This window comes from Echinops telfairi, unplaced genomic scaffold (genome assembly GCF_000313985.2).
Source record: "Echinops telfairi isolate 266 unplaced genomic scaffold, ASM31398v2 ScPeMD7_7469;HRSCAF=8507_0, whole genome shotgun sequence".
NCBI lineage: Eukaryota > Metazoa > Chordata > Mammalia > Afrosoricida > Tenrecidae > Echinops > Echinops telfairi.
Window position 1 is genome coordinate 53,891,104 of NW_022111372.1, and position 17,542 is coordinate 53,908,645.

The 17,542-nt window shown below is 47.7% G+C and overlaps 1 pseudogene; it reads left to right on the plus strand.

Annotated features, from left to right (window-relative positions):
• The first annotated feature begins 2,263 nt into the window (after positions 1–2,263).
• Positions 2,264–12,671, plus strand: LOC101654657 (annotated as a pseudogene).
• The last annotated feature ends 4,871 nt before the right edge of the window (positions 12,672–17,542 follow it).

Genomic DNA, 17,542 nt, shown 5'->3' on the forward strand with positions numbered 1-17,542 from the left:
CGCGCACACTGGCCTCGGGGCTCTGGCTTTCCCAGCCAGTTCTCAAAGATTGGCATCCTCTTCAGGAGTCCTAGCTCCACTTCATTCCACAAGCTCCCTCTGAATTAGAGGAGTGTTCCCTCCGAATTAGAGCCCCTTCAGGGCAATGAAGCTAAGCACCGCTCATTAGCCCTTAAAGCAGGATCGCCTGCCCTCTCAGACAAGCCAGGAATGTCAATGAGACTTGGGATGAGAAGGGAAGGGGGCCGGTTGAAAATCTCCCTTTCTGTGTGTCTGGGAAGGATGAGAACCGGCCTTGCTTCCTTCTGATTTCACCAAGGTTTGGCTTCGCAGAAGTATTCCACGGAAAAGGGAGCCCTGGTGCATTGTAAATTGCGTTTATTCCCAAAGTAGGAGAGCGTGTGGGATTCTGGCCAAGCCCCAGTGATTCCCGTGTGCCTTCCTCACGCCGCAGGTTTCCTCCAGAACGTTGTCCTGGTGCAGCCACCTCTTTCCGCCTCCCATCTCAGGGCACCATCCGGACCGTTGTCCATCACTGCGGTCACCGACCTCCTCTCCTGATTGGCTTTCTGCTTCCAATCTTCCTTCCCACTTGGTCCCTTCCCACAATTGCCAGGGTGAATGACTCGCACATCGCACATCGGACCTCGTCCCTCTGGCAGCTACTCTCCGGGGGCAACACCCAACCTCGGCTGAGAAAACCCAGCCTTCTCAGGCCTTTGGGGCCTTGCCCCATCTTGCTAACTGGGCCCACCTACCATTGTATGCATCGACTTCAGTCTCATCTTGGGGCTTTTGCCTGTGCTGTTCTGTCCCCCTCCTGCCAGAGCCCAGGTAGCTTAGTGGGCTATGTGTTGGGCTGCTGATCCCAAGTTCTAGGTCAGCAGTTTGAAACCACCAGCTGCTCCCTGGGTGAAAGACAGGGTATTCACTCCAATAAAGAGTTACAGTCTGGGGAACCCACAAGGGCAGTGCTGCCTTGACTTGCAGGGTTGCTAGCAGTCCGAATTGGCTCAGTGGTGGTGAGTTTTCCAGCTTGGTTCCCTCTACATTGATTTCAATCCCATCTTTTCCTCAGCCCCCAGAGAAAGTCATCTCACTCCCAGTTGCTACCACCTGATCCTGTTTTATTTTCCTCTCAACTCTTAGCGCAGATGTTTTTGTGTTTGTTCTGTGTCTACCTGTCATTTGCCTCTACGAAAATGTAACTGCAAACAGGATCAAGCCCAGTACCCCAAGAGCCTTGGAACTTGGGTGAATAATTGAATGAACGAGTACTAATTCCCTTTTGCCTTACCTCCACCTTTGGCTGGATTAATATGAAAGAGAAGCTGGGTTTGGGCTATATGAGCAAGAATGTGGCATCAGGGTTGTAGGAAGGCTTATTACAAATCTGTGATACGTAGATGACATAACCTTGCTCGCTGAGAGCGAAGAGGACTTGAAGCACTTGCTGATGAAGATCGAGGATGGCAGCCTTCAGTATGAATTATAACTCAGTGTAACAACTGGACCAAAAGTAACATCATGATAAATGGAGAAAATATTAAAGTTGTTAAGGATTTTCTCTTGCTTGGATCCACAACCAGTGCTTGTGGAAGCAGCGGTCAAGAGGTCAAACAACAAGTAAATCTGCTGCACAAGGCCTCTTTAGAGTGTTGACAAACAAGGCACACCTGTCGCGAGCCATGGTATTTTCCATTGCCTCACATGTATGCAAAAGTTGGGCATTGAATAAGAAAAGCCAAAGAAGAATCAACATATTTGAACCAGGGTTCTGGTGAAGAACACTGAAAGTATCATGGACTGCCAAAAGAGCAAAAATGGTTTTAAATGTCGTACACCCAGAATGCTCCTTAGAAGCAAGGATGATAAGACTTGTTCTTACATACTTCAGACCAGCGGTTCTCAACCTGTGGGTCATGACCCCATTGGAGGTCAAATGACCCTTTCATAGGGGTCACCTAAAACCATCAGAAAACATATTTCCGATGGTCTTAGAAACCAAGACACCGCTCCTCTATCCGTCTCCAGGTGGTCCACCCACATGCAGATACGCCCACATATGAGTACCCGGTGTGAAGACTGTTACCCATGCTTCAAGACAAAATTTCATTTTTGTCATTAGAAAGAAATATTTCACAATATATAATTATATACTGTTTTGTGATTAATCGCTATGCTTTAATGATATTCAATTTGTAACAATGAAAATATATCCTGCATGTCAGATATTTACATAATGATTCATGGGAGTAGCAACATGACGGTGAGGAAGTAGCAAGGAAAATAATGTTGTGGTTGGGGGTCACCACACATGAGGAGCTGTATGAAGGGTGGCGGCACGAGGAAGGCCGAGAACCACTCCTTTAGAAGCTGGAGGACCCGCAGCCTTAGGCAGGCGGGTACTGTTGTTTTATTGAGGTCACATCGAACCGGTTCCAATCCATAGTGACCCTCTGTACAAAAAAGGCCCTCTGCCGTCCTCACAATTGTTCTTATGTTTGAGCCCATTGTTGCAGCCACTGGGTCAATCTATCTTGTCAAAGGTCTTTCTCTCTTTCACTGCCCCCCTAATTTACCAAACGTGATATCCTTATCGGGGAATTGGTATCTTTGGTCAACATGTCCAAAGTATGTAAGATGAAGTCTTGCCATCCTCGCCTCTAAGGAGCACTCTAACCTCCTCCTCCAACACCGATTGCTTTGTCCTTTTAGCAGTTCCTTGTACTTTCAATATTCTTTTCCAGGACCACAATTCAAATGCATCAGTTCTTCTTCAGCCTTCTTTATTCAATATCCACCTTTCACAGGCATATGAAGCAATTGAAAACACCATGACTTGTGTCAAGTGCACCTTAATCCTCAAAGTAACAGCCTCACTTCTCAATGGCCTAAAGAGGTCTTGTGCAGCAGATTCACCCAGTGCAGTGCATCATTTGCTCTCTTGACTGCTGCTTCCATGGGCATTGACTGTGGACCCCAGCAAGACAACATCTTTGACAACTTCAGCCTTATGTCCATTTAGCATGATGTTACCTACTGGTCCAGTTGTGAGGATTTCGGTCTTCTTTACATTGAATTTCAATCCATGCCAAAGGCTGCACTCATTGACCTTCATCAGCCTGTGCTTCAATTCTTCCTCCCTTTCAGCAAGCAAGGCTGTGCCACGTGCATGTCTCAGGTTCTTCATACGCCTTCCTCCAATGCTGATGCCACATTCTTGCTCGTAGAAATCAGATTCTCTGATAATTGCCTCAACATACAGATTCAGCAAGGATGGTGACAGGAGACAGCCCTGTTGCACACCTTTCCTGATTTTAAACGGCACTAGTTCCTTGTTCTGTTTGCACAACTGCCTCTTCATCCATGTACAAGTTCCACATGAGCACAATAAACAGTTCTGGAATTTCCATTCTTCTCAAGTTATTGATAGTTTGTTTTTATGATCCACACAGTTGAATGCCTTGGCATAGTCAATAAAACACAAGTAAACATCTTTCTGGTATTCTCTGCTTTCAGCCAAGATCCATCTGACATCAGCAATGATATCCCTTGTTCCATGTCCTCTTCTGAATCAGGCCTGGACTTCTGGCAGCTTCCTGTCAATATAGTACTGCTGCAACCATTGTTGGATCATCTTCAGCAAAATTTTACTTGCATGTGTTATCAATGATATTATTCTATAATTTGAGGATTCTGTTGGAATGGGCACAGACATGGATCTCTTCCAGTCAGTTGGCCAAATAGTTGTCTTCCAAATTTCCTGGCATAGACGAATGAGTGTTTCCAGTGTTTCAGCAGCTTGTTGAAATATTTCATATGGTATTCCATCAGTTTCTGGAGCCTTGTTTTTGACTAATGCTTTTGGTGCAGCTTGGACTTCTTCCTTCAGCATCGTTGGTTCTTGTGTTAGAGCTTAAATTCTGAGCACCCTGGTTTGCATCTGGTAGTACAGTGGCTAAGCACTGAAATGCCAACCACATTGTCAAGTGCGAAATCACTAGTTACAGGTTTGGAAATCCACAGGGGCAGCTCTATCCTGTCTTAAAGGGTCACTATGAGTTGAAATTGACTCAATCGCAGTGAATTTGTTTGTACATATGGCAATGACAACCCAAAATCCATTTGAAGGACTCCCACATAGATTAAGCCTCCACCAAATTCTTTCTGATCATTAACCAAGAATATAGTCTTGGTTGCCCTCCGGCAAGTGCCTTAAAAAATAGATGACATCCACCCGTCTCCAGCCAGCCCAGGGAGGGTCAGTCTCTCTTAGGGACTTGCCTGGCCATGTCCCTGATGGACACTACTGGGTGCTGCATAGTCATGAAGCGTGCCTTATCAGTCTCCCCCTGACCACCTTGGTTGGAAGGCCCTGCACCCGTCTTATAGGTCTTCCTATTAGACTAGACAGAAAGCTTACACGATTGATATGGAGCTTCTGACCAGGGAAGTTGAAGCATGACTCATAACGTTGTCACTCTGACATGGCAATTTCCTTCCAGGACACACCCAGGCAAGTCCCTAAAGAAGCTGTGGTAATCCAATTTCTAATGCACTCTGCCTGCGGGAAGACGGGTGCTTTCCCGGGTTAAGGTCAGAGGAATGTAATGGAGGCTTCATCCACAGGAAAGGAGACTGCCCTTGGCTTTGGGACTTTCACTGGCACCCATAGCCTTCTGCAAACTGCGAGGTCAGCATGTAAAACTGAATACAAAAGCGTGCTCTGCAAAGTTCTCCCTGAGTAGATTCTGCCTCACAGAGCCCTCACGCGTCAGCAGAATGGCTGCAGAACGTTTTCCAGGCTGTGAGCCCTACGGAGTGTGTGTGGGGTGGGGGTGGGGGACAGACTGCCACCTCTTTCCCTTGCAGAGGGGCCTGAAGGTTTGACCTGCGAACCTTTCAGTTAGCGTCCGAGTGCTTAACCTTTGCACCTGCTGGGAGATGGAGGGGTCACTCGTCCCTGCGGACAGATGAGAAAATCAATTCGGAGAGATTGTCGAATGCGATCCGGGTCAGGCAGCCAGAAGCGGGGCAAGGGGCTCAAGCTCAGCAGATCTTGGCCCAGAAACCCCAACCACGGGGCTTGAGGCCACCCTCGGCGGAACCCCCAAACCCAGGTCGTGTCTCTTCCCGCGCTTCATCACTCGCTCGCTTCGCTGTTCCTAAGAGCCACGGCGGGGGGCGGAGGGGGGGGAGCGGAATCACGGAGGAACTGCAGCCCTCGTTCCTCAAAGGCGGTGTCACTGAGCCCTCTGCGGAGGGACAGGAGGACGTCTTGGCAGCCCTCCTCCCCGGCCTCCCTGCTGCTTTCTCTGCAGAGCAAACCTCTGGGCTGCTCGCAAAGGCTCCAGAAACCCAGCGTCGCCCTCCCGCACACTCGCTCCCTCCGCGGCAGCGGGTGAGAGCAGTGCCCCCGCCAACGATGCGAAGAAAGAGGAGAAGTGGGCGCTGCGGAAGACTACGGCGCGGAGAGGATGCATTTCTCCGTCACCGAGGCAACTGCTGCGGGACCAGACGAGGTGGGAGCCGGGTGGGAACCTTGAGAATGCGCATGCGCCGCACCGGAAGGAGGCCCAGTGACTCCGCAGCCCTGGGAGCCTGTCACCCACGCCCGCCTGCCACCAGCTCCGCGCAGGGCTCGGCGCTCACTTCCAAGTCCAGGGGCCCCGCGGGTTTCCTAGAAGAAACCGGGTGTTCTTAGCTGCCATCCTGATGGAAGCAGCTCGCCAGTCCTTTCTTGCGTGGTGCTGCCAGGCAGTTTCAGCATCCAAGTCAGCAGTCTAGTGCAAACTGTTTGGCCACCCTAGGTCCTTTGTAAGTGGGTAAATAATCCTAATCACTGCAACTATAATCACGAGCCCAGCAACTTTCATAACAATGATCATCGTACACATTGGAGTCTCTTCCACATGGAATCAAAGGGAAAATGTTAAAATAGAAAAAAATGTATAAAGAAATGTACAAAAGAGTTCTCTCTTGCCCGTCCACGAACCACTTCATCACTGCAAGGTTGTTAACTGAAAGACCGAACAGATGCTTGAGTCTCCCCAGAAGTGCCTCCAAAGAGCGGCCTGGCTAACGACTTCTGAAAAACCTGCCATCAGATATCCTGTGAGCACCGTCCTACCCAGAACTGCCCCACAGCAACGAGTTCCACAGTTGCCTGAAGCTGAGGGAGCGAGGGGGTTGTGATCAGCTGTGTGGAAGGCCTGTGTTCCTGGGTGTGGCATGCGTCTGTGTGTGTCGGGAGATTGCCGGTGGTAACTGGGTTCCTTTTTCTTTCGCGTCCCCGCCTCTCCAGCCCTCTACCTCACCCCACTCTCCACCAACACTGAGCTCATCCTGATTAAACAGGACACCTTAGGAGCCTGGATCTGAGTTCCATTAGTCGCCCTCTCAGGGTTCCAACTTCATCCTTGGTCTTTGTGAGGTCTGAGGTGTTTGCATGACAAAGAAGGAAGTTGTCAACACCTGTATCTGCCCATGGCCTTCAGGCCTCTCTCTGAAGGACGACTTGCTGCAAAGCTGTGCTCTCTGGCTGCCTCTTCCAGATTGCGGCCATCACTTCTGCTCAAGAACATTCGCTGCAAAGATCTATTTTAAAGCTTCCGACTAGCCCAGAAGCAAAATGTGGAAGTGCTGTTTTAACAGGCACCAGGAAGCATCAGTCAGAAAGCCTTTCCCCACCCATCCAAAGTCGGGCTGTTTGTGTGAGTTCCAGGGTGCCGCAGAGGGTCAAAGGGTGAGAAGTCTATGAAGAGGCCTGCTTTTATGCAATGAGCCTGTTATTCAATTACAATTCTGTGGGAAAGAATAACACCTCTTTTCCTCAGTGGGGTAACTCTACATAGGGCTGCTATGAATCAGAATCAACTGGAAGACAGTGGAAAATATATGGGGGCTTCCTAAAGTTCCTAGAAAAGGGGAATTAAAAGGACATTTTATGAAACCTTTTGAACCTCCTTGATTATATATATAAAGAGAGAGAGAGAGACAGGGAGAGAGAGAGTGAGAAAGAGGGAGCCCCTCAACGAGATGGACTGTCACGTGGCTTCAACAATGAGCCCAAGCAGAGCACAGATGGCGAGGATGGTGCATGACCACGTAGTGTGTTGCACTGCTCTATAGAAGGTTGCTATCCGTTGGAACTGACTCAACAGCACCTAACACCAACCCATGGATATTTAGATCTGAGGAGCCCTGGTGGCAAAGTGGTTACATGTTGGGCTGGCAGGTTGGCAGTTTGAAACCACCAGCCATCCCATGGGAGAAGATGGGGCTTTCTAGTCCTGTAAAGAGTTGCCATCTCAGAAATGCACAGGAGCAGTTCTACCCTGCTCCACGGGGTCACTGGGAGTTGGCATAGATTCCATGGTAGTGAGTTTGGTTTGACTTGGATCTGTTTTTATCAATTCATCCATTTGCCCACCCAGCAGCCACCTGCTCATCTGTGCATGGGATTTCTTGGCACCCAGGAGATTTGGGTTGGTCAGAACACTTTTTAATCCGTTAACAATTGGGGGGATGATAGGGGATGATAAAACGACTACAAATTACCCTGTCACATTAGTAAAAGTGTTCTTGTCAAACACATCATTTTTAGATGGGTTTGCAAAGTGATGCCTATTTGTTCAGCATGATTTCTTAGTCATCACGGTGTGCGGAGAAGAATTTTAAATGATATTTAAAAGTTGGAAATTTATAAGGGATAAGGAGAAATCAGACCTGGAGTCCAGATACGTGGGTTTGAAACTTGGCTTTGTAGGTTGGCTAACCTTCCTGAACTATGGCTGCCGTAGAATGAGCATAATCAGAGGGACGATTCACTGGGTTGTAAGACGTTGAAAGGAGGAGCAGCCCACAACACCCCATCACTGGCAGGTGCTATATGTGCTCATAACATTAGAGAAAAGGACCCCACATGGTCTTTTTTTATTGTCCTCAAGTCAACGTCAAGGAAGCTTGTAGCTCCTCAGAGTGAAATTGAAATAACATTGCAATTACCTTGCCCCTCCTCCTGAAATGTGAACGCAGGCCGGGCCCTTGAACTCCAGTGCAAATAAGACGGGCAGAGCCCCTGGGGGTGCAAACCATTTACACACATGGCTACCAACCATCAGGCTGGAGGTTCAAGTCCACCCATAAACAGCTCAGAAGAAAGACCTGGGAGTCTAGTTCAGGAAAAATCAGGAGTTGAACAGTGCCTCTGCAGGGCACTGTTGAAATCTGAAACGCACAGGGGTGCCAGAAAGTGCAGCTGACTCACCAGCAATCTGTGGACTGGATTGGTTCGCTGTTCTATGGGAGTCAAGTGGGCAGGAAGTGCAGAGGCGGACCTGCGCTAGCTGTAGCGTTTTGTTCTCTTGTACTAGGAGTTCTAGGAGTTGGATTGACAGGACTGAAAGTCACTCAAATCCAGCATCCTTCCTGGGTCCTCCACTAATCAACCCTGTATGACCGTGAGCAAATCACTAAACCAAGAATTCACTCTTAGGGGCAGACAACCTCATTCAAGGTCTTATCATATCTTATATTCTCACACAATTTTTATTTTATGAGCCTATATTTTTCTCTTAAACTTTATTAGTTTTGTTGTTGAAAATATACAGCAATTCAACTGTTTCTACATAAGTGTGGGTGCTTCAAAAAGGGTAATAGGAAAATGCCATTCGTTTTCATTCCATTTCCCACAATGCTTTGAAGTCCTCTTGTACAATTCACTGGTGTTGACTACATTCTTCAAGGGGTGCACCCATTCTCATCCTCCTTGTCTGAACTGTGCTGTGCCTCTCACATGAACAAACTCACCAGTCTGTAAGGCTCCAGTCTTAGTCTCTCAAGTGACTTGTCCATTTGGTCCCCTTAGTCCACTGCCAGAGAATTGATTGATTCATAGCAACCCTACAGGACAGAGTAGCAATGCTCCTTCAGGGCTTCCAAGACTGCAAACCTTTCCTGCAGCAGACAGACAGACTCGTCTCCCTCCAGTCAAGTAGGGGATAGGTTTGAATCGTGGACTTTGGGTTTAGCAAGCCAGCATGCGCCCTCAGTGTTCCTTCGATCCCAGGAAAGTGGTTCCCAACAGAGCAGAAAGCTCTTGGCAGACCTTTTAACTAGTCAAGCTAAACTCCTGATCAGCTTTAAGAAGATTCAGCGGTCATTTTTCATTTAAACTTGAAAGATGATCTCAGGGCAATAATTCCGGGAATTCATCCACCCTCCGTGACTCCAGAAAATCTACCCTACGTTAGACGGTGGGACACTATTTCTCCCTCTTCCACCGAGACTCTCCCGGAGAATCTTTGATCGAAATGTTTGGGATGGCAGCCAGTCACGACCCAGGTGTGGTCTCAGAGCAAAGAAGGCAGCTGATCACGGAGGCCCTGAGCTTGCACACTCCTCCAGGCCTGACTCTGACCTTGGTTGTTCCAGGGAAAGGAGACCGATTGTGTGCCTTGGGTAGCCACTTTCAAGCTTTGACGACCCCAGTTCTATGCACCATAACAGGAGGTGGAACAGAAGCACTAACATCATTAGACCAATTTACTGTGCTGTCCCATGAAACCATGATCCCAAACCTCCAAACCAAGGAACCAAGTCCCATGAGGTGTGGGGCTGGACATGAGCAGCCTCAGCATTCTCTCTCTATATATATCTATATCTATATCTATCTATATATATATTCTTTTCCTGTCACGCTTGGAAATGTCGCTCACACTTTTGCCTTTTCAACTTGTTTAGTGATTGTGGTAGTTACCTAATTTGAGAGTAGTAAGAATGAGGGGGTGGAGTTTAGCCTGTCAATCAGGTCACAGCTTGATGCCTTCATTTGAAAGTACTGAGGAGATAAATAGCTCCCTGGAGTTGGGACACACCCTCACTCCCTGGGAGATATTGTAGCTGACCAGACACATAGAGCTAAGCTAGTGCCCTGAGCTGGAAGAGTCACGTGGAGACGCCTGCCAGCACTGAGATGCCTCTACCACCACCGGATCCACAGGACTTCCCACTGACCTGTGCTCTTCCTGCATTCGGCATCATTGCATGTGTTTCGTGAGTCTGAAGAGGATTTTATAGATTGGCATCAGACATATGGGCTAATATGGGACTTATGGACTTGATCTGGACTGGGCTGGGATGTTTTCTCAATATTCAACTGCTCTTGTATATAAAGTTCTTTCTTATACACATGAGTGTCTCTCTGGATTTGTTTTCTAGTCAACCCAGACTAGCACATTGATACATACAAGTACATAAAATCAGGGCATAAACACCATTTGTTTCATACCCACAAAAACCACTTCAAGGGCTGTGTTAGTTTGGGTACTTTAGAGAAACAAATTCACAGAAACTCATGTATAAGAGAGAGTTTTATATAAAGAGTAAGTGCACATCAAGAAAACATCCCAACTCAGTGCTGCCAAAGCCCACAAGTCCAACATTAACCCATATGTCCGACACCAATCCACAGTGTTCTTTTCTCTCTCACAACACACACGCAAAGATGCCGACTGCAGGAGGAAAGCCCAATCAGTGAGCGTGTTAGCATCTCAGCACTGGCAGGGGTCTCCACACGGCTGCTCCAGCACCCAGGGCTGCATCTAGGTAGGCCCGTGTGGCTTCTCCTTGGGGATGTCTTGCAGGAAGTGAACCTTGCCAGCTGAAGCAGGGAACTGGCTAAGGCAGCTGCACCCTGGTCCAACCATCAGAAAGCAAGAGCCCCGAGAACTAGAAAGGTGAGGCTCACTGAGCCATTTATCTTTCCACCCTTCAATTAACCCCACATGCATTTATTGGCCAGGTTGGCACAATAAACTAACTATATCAATCCACCCCTTGCCAACTTGGCACCTATACATAATTGTTTAGCTTCACAATTGCAATTAAGTAACACCTACACCTTAATCCTATAATCCTGTGAATGTTTTCCCATCTATGAAAGTTTGTAAGCCAACCCCTTCATGCCTTTATCCCCTGATCTTGGGTATCCAATTTATATACTGCCCACTTACATCAACCCAGTTCTCTGAGAAGACAATCATATTTTTCGACATGAAGAGTCTTCATTCCAGTTGGAACCTTGTGAAGTCAAATCCGGACAGGCTACCCATAAAGTCAGCAACAGTATGCACCAGTTCACAGGCTCAAAAATCTCCAGCTGGTCGGGTTCTGGCCAACTCAATGTGGGCTGCTTCACTCAGCCTCCACAGGATGCCCATTGGTTGCCTTGCTTTTAGACCATGGGCTCTCACAAATAGTCAACAAGCCTAGCCCCCTTGTGCTAGGTCATGAACTTTAGACCAGTCAACCCGCTCTCATCTTTTTTCCTGTAAACCAAGTCCACAGGTGTCAGTGACCAAACTCAACCCGTCTCGTTATTGCTGCATTTCTCCCACTTCCACTCAACAAATAGATCCAGGTGGTCACCTAGCAAGCATCTCAGCCTGCCCTTCGGCTCCCTTTAACATTCAGTCCCAGAGAGGAGTTTTCTTCATGGTTCCGTGTCGAAAGCCAGTGGATTATCCTTGCTTGGATGTTTTGTGCTTCCTAGAAGGCTCGTCTGCCGCCTTGTCCCAGCTCTGCCTGGCACGCAGCCGAGGGCACCCCATTGCCCGGGAGCTGCTGCCAGGGCTGCGGGCCCGGCCTGGTGTTTTCGCAGCGGCCGAGTGTCCGCCGCGAGAGGGCGCTGGTGAGAGGGCAGCGCGCCGGCCCACGCGCGGCGTTCGGCCGACAGAAGAAGCCAGCGAGCGCCGGAGCGCGCAGCCTGCAACCCGGCCCGGCCCGCGAGCCCGGGGCGCGAGCCAGCTCAGCGTGGCCGTCAGCCTCCCGGGTAGCGCGGAGCAGACAGGAAAAGGCCGGGAAGAAGCCTGCCGCTCGGGAAGAAGCGAAATTGTCGGCGGGCTCCACAGTTGTCGCGAAGACGGACAACTGTGCGCTGTTCTTCTCGTGGTCCAGGAAAGAGGGATCCCTGCTCATCGTGTGCTGCAGCCAGTCCAGTTTTTAATGTCATGTTCACAATCAACATGGTGAATCAAAGTCCTTTGAAGTACAACTCAAAGACGCCGACCCTGACATTGTCGAAGGACGGGTGGAATTTGCTTATACTGCTAGGATCTCTGAATAGCAACAACGGGCCCTCTTTGCTGGATGCTGCAAACCAGTACCAGATTCCACCTGTGAAGAACATGAGTTGATTTTTTGAAGGAGCAAGTGGATGCTTCAAATTGTCCAGGTAGAAGCGTTCGAGCCGAGCGTCTAGACTCCTGAATTGAAAGCCTCTGCAGGTGCCTGTATTCACCAGCATTTCACTGACGTTGACAAAACTGAGGCGTTTCTCCAACTTGATGCTCAGCGAGCAGCACATCTCCGCAACCAGGACGCCCTGGCGGTGAGCGCCGAGGAGCAGGTTTATGATGCCGCGGTCAGGTGGCAGAGACACGATGCGCCCCATCGCCCGCCTTTCATGGTTGATGTCCTCGCACAAGTCAGATTTCCTCTTATCTCAAAAGAATTTCTTAAGTAAAACCGCACAAGCTGAACCACTTATTCAAGACAAACCTGAGTGCCTTAAGATGGTGATAAATGGAATGAGGTATCATCTACTGTCTCCTGCGGACCGGAAAGAATTGGTAGATGGAACAAGCCCTCCAAGACCAGTCTTGTAGATATTTTAACCCAAAGTTGAACAAAGGTGCATATTCTACACGACCCTGGAAGCGAGAATGTAACTTCAGAAATCTCACTGGATGCTTGCTTTGCTGTTTAAATGACTGGTACTGATTGCTAGTTTGTATATTCAACCATACCTTTTTGGTCTTCAAGTAGAACAGTTCAAAGAACTGAAGAACTGACTCCTGATTTTCAAACAAGCCTTATTCAATAAAGTATCTGTTATTCCTTGAAGCAGGGAACTGCTAAGGCAGCTGCACCCTGGTGCGACCATCACAAAGCAAGAGACCTGAGAACTCGAAAGCGAGGCTCACCAAGCCATTTATCCCTCCGCCCTTCAATTAACCCCACATGTGTTTATCAGCTAGGTTGGCACAATGAGCTTTAACTATATCAAGGGCATTGCCATTCGACTTTCTACACATGTACAACTTATTGACAACGATTACAATTAGGTGTGCAGCCCTGCCCTAAGTCAGTGTGATTTTCACTCACTCACTGCTAAGCCCCCTCTCCCTCCTCTCACGTATCCCCGGTAACCAAATAAACTTTGATTTCTGTAAAACTGCCCTCTTGCCTTCCTATTTAAGTGAAGTGGCACAGAATGTGTGCTTTTTTGTGATTGTTGTCCCCACCACAATGTCTCGAAGCCCCGTCCATATCATAGCATGTGTCCAGGCTTCATTCTTTCCACTGACTCAGTAGTGATCCATTGTAGACATGCACATTTTATTTATCCATATTTGTCGGGGGAGGGGGATTTAGGGATTCCACCGTTTGGCTCTGCTAGGTTGAGGTGCAGTGAAAGTTGGTGTACAATTGTCTGTTTGAATCTCTGCTTTCAATCCCATTGGATATATATGTATGAGTGGAATGGCTAGGCCCTATGGTATTTTTAAAAAATAATTTTATTGGGGCCTCATACAACTCTTATCACAATTCAGCTATCCATCCATTGTGTCAAGCACATTTGTACATTTGTTGCCATCATCATTCTCAAAACTTTTTCTTTCTACTTGAGTCCTTGATATCAGCTCATTTTCCCCTCCCTCTGCCACCCTCCCTCCCTCCTTCCCAAACACTTGATAATTTATAAATTATTATTATTTTTTCATGCCTTACACTGTCCGATGTCTCCCTTCACCCACTTTTCTGTTGTCTGTACCCCAGGGAGGGGTTTATATGTAGATCATTGTGATTGGCTCCCCTTTCTCCCCCACCTTACCCTTACCCTCCTGGTATCTCTATTCTCATTATTGGTCCTGAGGGGTTTATCTGTCCTGGATTCCCTGTGTTTCCAGCTCTGATCTGTACCAGTGTACATCCTCTGGTCTAGCTGGATTTGTAAGGTAGAACTGGGATCATGATAGTGGGGGGGGGGAGGAAGCATGAAAGCACTAGAGGAAAGTTGTATGTTTCATCGTTGCTACACTGCACTGATTGGCTCGTCTCCTCCCCACGACCCTTCTGTAAGGGGATGTCCAGTTGACTTTAGGTCTCCACTCCGCACTACCCCTCATTCACAATGATAAGATTTTTTGTTCTTTGATTCCTTATACCTGATCCCATCAACACCTTATGATCACACAGACTGGTATGCTTCTTCCATGTGGGCTTTATTGCTCAGCTAGATGACCACTGGTTTATTATCAAGTCTTTAAAACCCCAGACACTATATCTTTTGATAGCAGGGCACCATCAGCTTTCTTCACCCCATTTGCTTATGCACCCGCTTTGTCTTCAGTGATCGTGTTGGGAAGGTGAGCATCGTGGAATGCCAGTTTAATAGAACAAAGTGTTCTTGCATTGAGGGAGCATTTGGGTGGAGGCCCAATGTCCTATGGTATTTCTATACTTAGTTTTCTGAGGAACCATCACATTGTTGTCCACAGAAGCTGTACCATTTTGCATTCCCATCAGCAGTTGATAAGGTCTCCAATTTCCCCCAAATCATCACCAATGTTTCTTATTTTCTGTATTATTATTTTTACTATTTTTCAGTCCTAGCAATTTTATCGGGAGTATAATAATGCCTCATTGTGATTTAAATTTGCAATTATCTTTTTAATATATCCAGATATGACATAATATACTCAAATCAGGTTTAAGGATGAAGTTCTTGTTTTAAAAACAATACTCACCATTACAAAAAATGTTTTTTTAATTCTGCCTCAATCAAGAGACAATTAGGCAAACATGAGGAATATAAGGAGCCTGGTGGTGCTGTCAGGTAAGTGTTGGGCTGTTAAACACAAGGTCAGGGGTTCAAACCCACCAGCCACTCCCCTGGAGAAAGAGTCCTAGCCTTGGAGTCAGAATGGACTTGCCGGCAGCGCGTTCCAGTTCACGTGGGGTTAAAATCTGGGCTTCACTGCGGACCAGGCTGCGGCCTGCGCAAGTCCCCCGCTACTCTGTGAGACCGTTCTCTGTCCCATTCAATCCCTCACAAGTGCTGTGGGGGCTAACCAGGCTAATGCACACAAGGTCCTGACACACACATCACGTGATCGGCAATCACTTACTGTTTCCTCTTCCAGAGCCAAACCAGAGAACTGCTGAGAGTCACCTGACCCAGGCGGCTCTTCCACATCCTCCACTGCAGGCTGTGCCACCCAAATCTCCCACCACCGCTTAACCAGACAAGCAGTGAATCCCGCCTAAGACCTCCTGTACCGTCTTACAGACGCCTTTCAGCACAGCCCTTTCCACTTCTTCCCTGGGCCACCTTTCCCAGAACAAGTCTGAAGGCACTATTGCCTGCGTGGGGAGTTCTAGAGAGTCATTCCTGGATATGTTTGCTTTTCCCCTTTTCTTTTTCTCTCTTGTGGTGCTGTAGGAGGGTGGTGGGAGAGACAAAAATAATCTATTTTGATCACATTGACTTTTTTTTTTTTATAGTATCAAAACCCTGCCTCCTTCCAAGGGAGCTCTTGTGAAAGGATAGAGAAAGCTCGCCTTAGCGTTTGCCATCTGTAGTCCCCGACTCACCCCCTCCACCGGCCGTGACCCCCACGCAGTTTTGCTGACACTTAATGGGATGACACAAGGTAGACGTCGGGCCTGGTGGTCGGCTCGCACGCGGTTTGAGCACAGCTATTATTCCCTTCTAGCTTCCTTGAGACCAGCGGTACTGTCCCAGCTCCGGTCACCACCCTGAATCACGCAAGACACTTCTTTTCCAGACAGTCAACAATGACACTTAATGTGACTAGGGAAAGATCAGAGCTAAAAATATCCCGACAAGGCCCAAGTCATGCCAACACAAAATGTTCTCTACTAAGAAAAAAGGAATGGGCCCCGCTAAAGACTGCGTCCCTTGCAGGGTGCGCCCGCTTACTTCCCGAATTCTCCGGTTTATTCAAAGCCCGAGTCGCTACCTGCTGAGCAGAAGCTGGTGGGGAGGGCAGGGTACCAGGCAGTGGGGGCACCGAGGAAAGCTTGCATAGGGAAATTTTGAAGAAGTGAGATGAACGAGCAGAAATAAGGCATTGGGTCATGGGATGGCAGATTCGGCACGAGTGCTGCCTGTCTGAAGAGGGATTTGGGGCGATCATGAGGAATAGGCATGGCTCTGAACCATGAGCAGTATAATCAAAATAGCTGTGGACGGTCATAGGCCATTCTGTGGAGTAACTTCTCTCTCTTTTTTTCTCCCCTCTAGGGTGGGAGTAGAAGGGGAAAGAACTGAAGACAGGATGTTACAAATGCGTCAGGGCTTAGAAGCCAGGCAACTCACCACAAGCCCATACATTAAGTGTGGTCAATAGAAACAACAGCTTACAGATGACCGTGAAGGAAGGGCAGAGGAGCCATGCACCAACACACGCACAGAGGACACAAAACAAAGCAGGGGGGTCAGGCTTCCCGACACCAGGAAATGCACCCAGATGTCAGAATCGTGTGTCCCAAGGCATTGGCCGTAGCAGCCAGTGTCACCTGTAAATCGTGATTCTGCAAAGAAATTTGGGGGTGGGGTGAGGAAAATACTTTTAACAAAGTAGGTTTCTTCACTGTAGAACTTCTCTAAAGCTTTAACAGGCTGATGTTCATATTTTGACTTTCCAAGGAAGAAACAGGATATTTCATTTCCTTAGTGCATTTGAAGACAACTACTTGTGGTTTGGGTCACCCCACCTCTGATCTTTCTTAGGGAAAGAGCCATCCTAGTCCCCTGGAGATCACAATTTGGGGAATATGGATTCAGGATCCTTACTGTTTACCATTTTATCATTATAGACTTAAGAAAAAAATGTTTACCCCTTAAATGGTTTTTAAGGTGCCCTGGCAGGGTAATGGCTTACTCGTGGGGCTGGTAACCACAAGGTCAGCAGTGGTAAAGCCCCAGCTGCTCCTCAGTGGAAAGACGAGGCTTTCTAGCCCATAAAGAGTTGCAGTCTTGGAAACCACAGGGGCAGCTCTACTCTGTTCCAGAGGGCAGCCAGGAGTCAGCATCGACTCAATGGCACTGAGTTTGAGAAAGTGTTAATTCACTACCGTCCTCAAAGTCTTTTTTTTTTAAATTCGGAATTTACTAATAAAAGTTACTTTAAATCAAACTTTGTAACAATTTCTCAAAGTTTAAAAAAAACAAAAACCCTAATATTATGACTTAATTTCCTTCTGACGTGAGTATGGACACAAACTTATGACCAACTTGATTGTTAAGGATAGGGCAGAGAATTCACTTTCTTTGGCAGGTTAAGACACTATGAGGGGATAAAGAAATCTGTACCAAAAAGCTTCTAGATTTCTCATGTTGTAACTCGATAGACAAGATCAAAGTGGAACAAGGTGATAAAGTGAATAGAGGCTCCAATTTTCACCCCGAGGTAGTTCATTGTGCCAACCTGGCCGATAAACACGTGGG